The sequence below is a fragment of the Schistocerca piceifrons genome, unplaced genomic scaffold, assembly GCF_021461385.2.
Source record: "Schistocerca piceifrons isolate TAMUIC-IGC-003096 unplaced genomic scaffold, iqSchPice1.1 HiC_scaffold_1172, whole genome shotgun sequence".
NCBI classification, from domain to species: domain Eukaryota; kingdom Metazoa; phylum Arthropoda; class Insecta; order Orthoptera; family Acrididae; genus Schistocerca; species Schistocerca piceifrons.
Window position 1 is genome coordinate 5,001 of NW_025726986.1, and position 7,500 is coordinate 12,500.

Sequence of the window (7,500 nt, forward strand, 5' to 3'; positions counted from 1 at the left end):
CCACAGCGCCAGTTCTGCTTACCAAAAGTGGCCCACTTGGCACTCCGATCCGAGTCGTTTGCTCGCGGCTTCAGCATATCAAGCAAGCCGGAGATCTCACCCATTTAAAGTTTGAGAATAGGTTGAGGTCGTTTCGGCCCCAAGGCCTCTAATCATTCGCTTTTACCGGATGAGACTCGTACGAGCACCAGCTATCCTGAGGGAAACTTCGGAGGGAACCAGCTACTAGATGGTTCGATTAGTCTTTCGCCCCTATACCCAGCTCCGACGATCGATTTGCACGTCAGAATCGCTACGGACCTCCATCAGGGTTTCCCCTGACTTCGTCCTGGCCAGGCATAGTTCACCATCTTTCGGGTCCCAACGTGTACGCTCTAGGTGCGCCTCACCTCGCAATGAGGACGAGACGCCCCGGGAGTGCGGAGGCCGCCGCCCCGTGAAGGGCGGGGAAGCCCCATCCCTCCCTCGGCCCGCGCAAGGCGAGACCTTCACTTTCATTACGCCTTTAGGTTTCGTACAGCCCAATGACTCGCGCACATGTTAGACTCCTTGGTCCGTGTTTCAAGACGGGTCGTGAAATTGTCCAAAGCTGAAGCGCCGCTGACGGGAGCGATTATTCCGCCCGAGAGCATCCCGAGCCAACAGCGGCGCGGGTCCGGGGCCGGGCCAGGTAGGTCCGTCATCCGGGAAGAACCGCGCGCGCTTGCCGGGAGCCCGAGCGCCCAAAGGGGCGAATCGACTCCTCCAGATATACCGCCGGGCAGCCAGCCAGGACACCGGGGCTCTGCCCAACAGACGCGAACCGAGGCCCGCGGAAGGACAGGCTGCGCACCCGGGCCGTAGGCCGGCACCCAGCGGGTCGCGACGTCCTACTAGGGGAGAAGTGCGGCCCACCGCACACCGGAACGGCCCCACCCCGCGGCGAGTGGAAAGGCAACCGGACACGACCCCGCCGCGGATTGCTCCGCGCGGGCGGCCGGCCCCATCTGCCGAGGGCGGAGGCCAGTGGCCGGATGGGCGTGAATCTCACCCGTTCGACCTTTCGGACTTCTCACGTTTACCCCAGAACGGTTTCACGTACTTTTGAACTCTCTCTTCAAAGTTCTTTTCAACTTTCCCTCACGGTACTTGTTCGCTATCGGTCTCGTGGTCATATTTAGTCTCAGATGGAGTTTACCACCCACTTGGAGCTGCACTCTCAAGCAACCCGACTCGAAGGAGAGGTCCCGCCGACGCTCGCACCGGCCGCTACGGGCCTGGCACCCTCTACGGGCCGTGGCCTCATTCAAGTTGGACTTGGGCTCGGCGCGAGGCGTCGGGGTAGTGGACCCTCCCAAACACCACATGCCACGACAGGCGGCAGCCTGCGGGGTTCGGTGCTGGACTCTTCCCTGTTCGCTCGCCGCTACTGGGGGAATCCTTGTTAGTTTCTTTTCCTCCGCTTAGTAATATGCTTAAATTCAGCGGGTAGTCTCGCCTGCTCTGAGGTCGTTGTACGAGGTGTCGCACGCCACACCGCCAGCCGGCTGTGCACGCTACCGAGAAAGTACCGGTATGCGAACCGCCAGGCGACGGGCGCGCATCGCACGTTTGAGGAGACGCGGCCGGCCCCACAGGCGGCCGCGACACTCCCAGGTCTGCGAAGCGGGGCAAACGCCGCGCGCTTCAGTATACGTAGCCGACCCTCAGCCAGACGTGGCCCGGGAACGGAATCCATGGACCGCAATGTGCGTTCGAAACGTCGATGTTCATGTGTCCTGCAGTTCACATGTCGACGCGCAATTTGCTGCGTTCTTCATCGACCCACGAGCCGAGTGATCCACCGTCCTGGGTGATCTTTTCTCAGTTTCCGCCGTCTCTTTCGAGACGGTCGCATAGGCGGGAGTGAGGCGTGTGGCGGCCCCTGTTCCAGCGTTCTGTGTCCAACGGCCTCACGGCCGACGGGCGTCGTACGGCTCCACACCGGAGCGGACAGGCACTCGGGCGAAAGTCATTCAAAACCGGCGCCAGGCGCCAGGTGCCGCAGGCCAGCCGCTCCAGCGCTTCAGCGCTCGTACCACACAACATTGCCGCTAGTTTTGAGAGGCACGCGTGGTTCCGCACGCGGCGCACGGCTACGGCGAGCCGTACAGGTAGCGTGTTGCGCGACACGACACGCACATCGAAAGACATGCAGTCTAGTCGGTAATGATCCTTCCGCAGGTTCACCTACGGAAACCTTGTTACGACTTTTACTTCCTCTAAATGATCAAGTTTGGTCATCTTTCCGGTAGCATCGGCAACGACAGAGTCAATGCCGCGTACCAGTCCGAAGACCTCACTAAATCATTCAATCGGTAGTAGCGACGGGCGGTGTGTACAAAGGGCAGGGACGTAATCAACGCGAGCTTATGACTCGCGCTTACTGGGAATTCCTCGTTCATGGGGAACAATTGCAAGCCCCAATCCCTAGCACGAAGGAGGTTCAGCGGGTTACCCCGACCTTTCGGCCTAGGAAGACACGCTGATTCCTTCAGTGTAGCGCGCGTGCGGCCCAGAACATCTAAGGGCATCACAGAACCTGTTATTGCTCAATCTCGTGCGGCTAGAAGCCGCCTGTCCCTCTAAGAAGAAAAGTAATCGCTGACAGCACGAAGGATGTCACGCGACTAGTTAGCAGGCTAGAGTCTCGTTCGTTATCGGAATTAACCAGACAAATCGCTCCACCAACTAAGAACGGCCATGCACCACCACCCACCGAATCAAGAAAGAGCTATCAATCTGTCAATCCTTCCGGTGTCCGGGCCTGGTGAGGTTTCCCGTGTTGAGTCAAATTAAGCCGCAGGCTCCACTCCTGGTGGTGCCCTTCCGTCAATTCCTTTAAGTTTCAGCTTTGCAACCATACTTCCCCCGGAACCCAAAAGCTTTGGTTTCCCGGAGGCTGCCCGCCGAGTCATCGGAGGAACTGCGGCGGATCGCTGGCTGGCATCGTTTATGGTTAGAACTAGGGCGGTATCTGATCGCCTTCGAACCTCTAACTTTCGTTCTTGATTAATGAAAACATACTTGGCAAATGCTTTCGCTTCTGTTCGTCTTGCGACGATCCAAGAATTTCACCTCTAACGTCGCAATACGAATGCCCCCGCCTGTCCCTATTAATCATTACCTCGGGTTCCGAAAACCAACAAAATAGAACCGAGGTCCTATTCCATTATTCCATGCACACAGTATTCAGGCGGGCTTGCCTGCTTTAAGCACTCTAATTTGTTCAAAGTAAACGTGCCGGCCCACCGAGACACTCAATAAAGAGCACCCTGGTAGGATTTCAACGGGGTCCGCCTCGGGACGCACGAGCACGCACGAGGCGGTCGCACGCCTTCGGCTCGCCCCACCGGCAGGACGTCCCACGATACATGCCAGTTAAACACCGACGGGCGGTGAACCAACAGCGTGGGACACAAATCCAACTACGAGCTTTTTAACCGCAACAACTTTAATATACGCTATTGGAGCTGGAATTACCGCGGCTGCTGGCACCAGACTTGCCCTCCAATAGATACTCGTTAAAGGATTTAAAGTGTACTCATTCCGATTACGGGGCCTCGGATGAGTCCCGTATCGTTATTTTTCGTCACTACCTCCCCGTGCCGGGAGTGGGTAATTTGCGCGCCTGCTGCCTTCCTTGGATGTGGTAGCCGTTTCTCAGGCTCCCTCTCCGGAATCGAACCCTGATTCCCCGTTACCCGTTACAACCATGGTAGGCGCAGAACCTACCATCGACAGTTGATAAGGCAGACATTTGAAAGATGCGTCGCCGGTACGAGGACCGTGCGATCAGCCCAAAGTTATTCAGAGTCACCAAGGCAAACGGACCGGACGAGCCGACCGATTGGTTTTGATCTAATAAAAGCGTCCCTTCCATCTCTGGTCGGGACTCTGTTTGCATGTATTAGCTCTAGAATTACCACAGTTATCCAAGTAACGTGGGTACGATCTAAGGAACCATAACTGATTTAATGAGCCATTCGCGGTTTCACCTTAATGCGGCTTGTACTGAGACATGCATGGCTTAATCTTTGAGACAAGCATATGACTACTGGCAGGATCAACCAGGGAGCTGCGTCAACTAGAGCTGAGCAGCCGGCCGCCCGGGAGTGTGTCCCGGGGGCCCGCGCGAACACGCAAGCGTCCGCTCAATCATTCTGCAAACAGGAGGAGGCTGAGCTCCCCTGCACAATACACCTCGAAACCCTCTCAGGTCCCGGCGGCGCGCAGCGCCGTCCCAAGTACTTGGTCGGGTTCGAGAGAGGCGCAATCGCCCGGAGTTAGGCGAGTAGACGCTTTCGGTGCGACCACCCGTGCTCCCAACTGAGCTTGCCGCTGCCGACAGAGGCCCGGGAGCGTGCTGTCGTGGCATTGCCGGCGGGAGACAACACGCGCCACCTACGGTGACCGGCAGCTCCAACGCCAGCGCCACAGAAGGACAAAAGCCCCACTTGGGTGCCGAAGCGAACTCTCCCAGCACAGCGCACGCGCCAACACATCCGCACAGCTGCGATACAAACCACCAGCGAGAACCGCTGGGGCGACCGAGCAGCAGACGGCGTCGCGGCGCCGAGCGCCGGGCGGCGGCGCATCCTCAACGCACACAGTCCTCAATCGGACCAGCACACTGAAGATGTCCACCGCGCTTCGCACCGGGCCCGCGAGGACCTACTTTGGCCGCACGGCGCCGCGCGCAGGGTGCGCCGGCGCGCAGCTGCGACGCCTGCCGCGTCCGTCGGCCGGCGCGCCTGCCACTGGCCGCCCCCACCAGCCGGCTGTAGCGCGTGCGCCCACGCACCGCGCGGCCAGCACGCCGGGAGGCGCCCCCTCACCGGCCGGGGACGGTCCCACCCAGCCACCGCCGCGTATCGCTTCACACCCAGATGCCGTTCAGTTTCGTCGGCATGGTGGGTATCGCTGGAACAACCGGTTCGTACCTCAACCTATCGTCGCCATCACCGATTCACCCCTAGCGAGAACAACCGCACCACAACAGGTTACCATTTGTTCATTTGCGTAACTTCACCAGAAAACGCAGGCGTCCATCGCCATTTGCAACTTCAACGATTATTGCATGCCTGTGTCAGGTGTCACGCCACACTACGTCTGCCCACATACACGCAACAAAATGTGCACGCCTAGACAATACGTGGAAGGTGGCCCCCGTACGTATGCGATGTCCATTGCTCGAACGACTGTCAACCGGCCTCTGTAGCATGTCGCAGATATGGAACGCGGTGCACCATGCCATCACGGTGTGTGAGGAGAGACGACTAGGTCCGAATACATCAACAGACAGCTCATGCTGATCGCCATCCACGGCGTCCGTTCCTCCCACACGTCTCTATGGCGTACCACACTGCAATCCAGCTCTCATAGGGAGACGACACGTAGCTGCGTGCACAATATTTGCACTGTATGGTCCGCCGTTTTTGGGCGCAGTCGTTGTACGGTCACACATGTGCCACGATGTATCATTCGGTACATAAGGACGAATGTGCAGTACAGATTGTGGTTTACGCGTACGACATTAGCGGACGGTTGACACAGGCCGCACCACAACGTAGCCTGAGTACGTCGCATGCGAAGGGCATTGAACATGCAAACTTCTCACCAACCAGCTTGCGAAGGCAGGGGGGCAAGGTGGGGACGTGGGGAGGGGCGGCATGTACGTCCTGCTGCCATCCACATTACAGTGTACAGCAGGAGCATGTGGAAAGTCAGCAAGACTTGCAAGGTGTTTAACATGAAGCGATACACAGGGGAGCGGGCAGTGCGAGTAGCGAACTATATTGCGAGGGTTGCGGGTGGGCAACACTACACTAATTGAACGAGTCGTATAACAATTACAGAGCAGGTTTAGGCGACAACATGGGTTACGTTAGGGGACAACGTGGGTTACGTTAGGGGACAACGTGGGTTAGGTTAAGGCACAACGTGGGTTAGGTTAAGGCACAACGTGGGTTAGGTTAAGGCACAACGTGGGTTAGGTTAAGGCACAACGTGGGTTAGGTTAAGGCACAACGTGGGTTAGGTTAAGGCACAACGTGGGTTAGGTTAAGGCACAACGTGGGTTAGGTTAAGGCACAACGTGGGTTAGGTTAAGGCACAACGTGGGTTAGGTTAAGGCACAACGTGGGTTAGGTTAAGGCACAACGTGGGTTAGGTTAAGGCACAACGTGGGTTAGGTTAAGGCACAACATGGGTTAGGTTAAGGTACAACATGGGTTAGGTTAAGGTACAACATGGGTTAGGTTAAGGTACAACATGGGTTAGGTTAAGGTACAACATGGGTTAGGTTAAGGTACAACATGGGTTAGGTTAAGGTACAACATGGGTTAGGTTAAGGTACAACATGGGTTAGGTTAAGGTACAACATAGGTTAGGTTAAGGTACAACATGGGTTAGGTTAAGGTACAACATAGGTTAGGTTAAGGTACAACATAGGTTAGGTTAAGGTACAACATAGGTTAGGTTAAGGTACAACATAGGTTAGGTTAAGGTACAACATAGGTTAGGTTAAGGTACAACATAGGTTAGGTTAAGGTACAACATAGGTTAGGTTAGGTTAGGTTAGGTTACACGTTGTTGTAAGGAAAGGTGTAGGGGGGGGGGGGGGCGGGGGCGGCAGGTTCGTTGATAGTGATTATAGTAAGTGAATGCTTGTGACATGATCAGATTTGTCACGTCAGGATGCACCTTTGGCTTATTAGAGGCGGCGCTCCAATTCTATGCTTGTGTGAGACCTGTGTCTTTGACTCATGTCATTGTTTGTGCGCTGTGACAGGAGGTACTATTGTGATGTTGGGTGCACCGTTGTATAGGACATGTGTGGGTGTTGGTGCCTGGTCTGCGCAATGGTGGATGTCGAAAGGCTGGGATATTGTATTTTCCGCATGGACCTCCTGGTCTGGTTGTGATAGTGTGGATTGTGTAATGTGGCGGAGAAGATGCACTGGATGTTGTTCCATGCTGGTGCTTACATATTGTATGTGCGCCTGTTAGAAGCAGAGAGTGGTGCGTGATCAGAGTGTCTGGCTGACGTGTGGTTCCCATTGTGGGCAGACTCTTTCAGCATGTATACGGACAGTTGTGTATATTTATTGTAGTTTGATGGCTCTGCATTGATTACTAATCAGCGCCGTGTGTACGGGTAATCTGGTTCCAGTCCAAAATGTTCCATCTGTGTACATTAGTGACAAAGACTCCCCCCATGCAGTGGGGCTCGGTCTGTTATAGCTCTTCCGCGTAATATATTTGCCCCACGTTTTTGCGACTGCGAGTGCGAGTGCAACGCGCATGGGGACCGACATGCTGATGGCTCGGTATCGGACGCCGTACAGTGAGCAACGCGATCGCGTCTCTCGCTCGTAAGTGGTACAGGTCGCGGCTCATGTATAGGGACAGCGGGAATGTCGCATATTGGAAATAACTCTTCATGAAACGCAAGTTATAGGGGTGGATTGCACTTTACGA

The 7,500-nt window shown here is 55.9% G+C and overlaps 2 non-coding genes and 1 pseudogene across 2 annotated transcripts; all 3 read right to left on the minus strand.

Annotated features, from left to right (window-relative positions):
* The window catches only part of LOC124728856, a 4,221-nt pseudogene extending 2,730 nt beyond the window's left edge, over positions 1-1,491 (minus strand).
* A 188-nt stretch (positions 1,492-1,679) lies between these two features.
* On the minus strand, positions 1,680-1,834 carry LOC124728847. The gene has a single exon (XR_007007439.1). It is a non-coding gene; the product is annotated as a 5.8S ribosomal RNA (ribosomal RNA).
* A 351-nt stretch (positions 1,835-2,185) lies between these two features.
* On the minus strand, positions 2,186-4,095 carry LOC124728851. Its single transcript, XR_007007443.1, has one exon. It is a non-coding gene; the product is annotated as a small subunit ribosomal RNA (ribosomal RNA).
* Between the last annotated feature and the right edge of the window lie 3,405 nt (positions 4,096-7,500).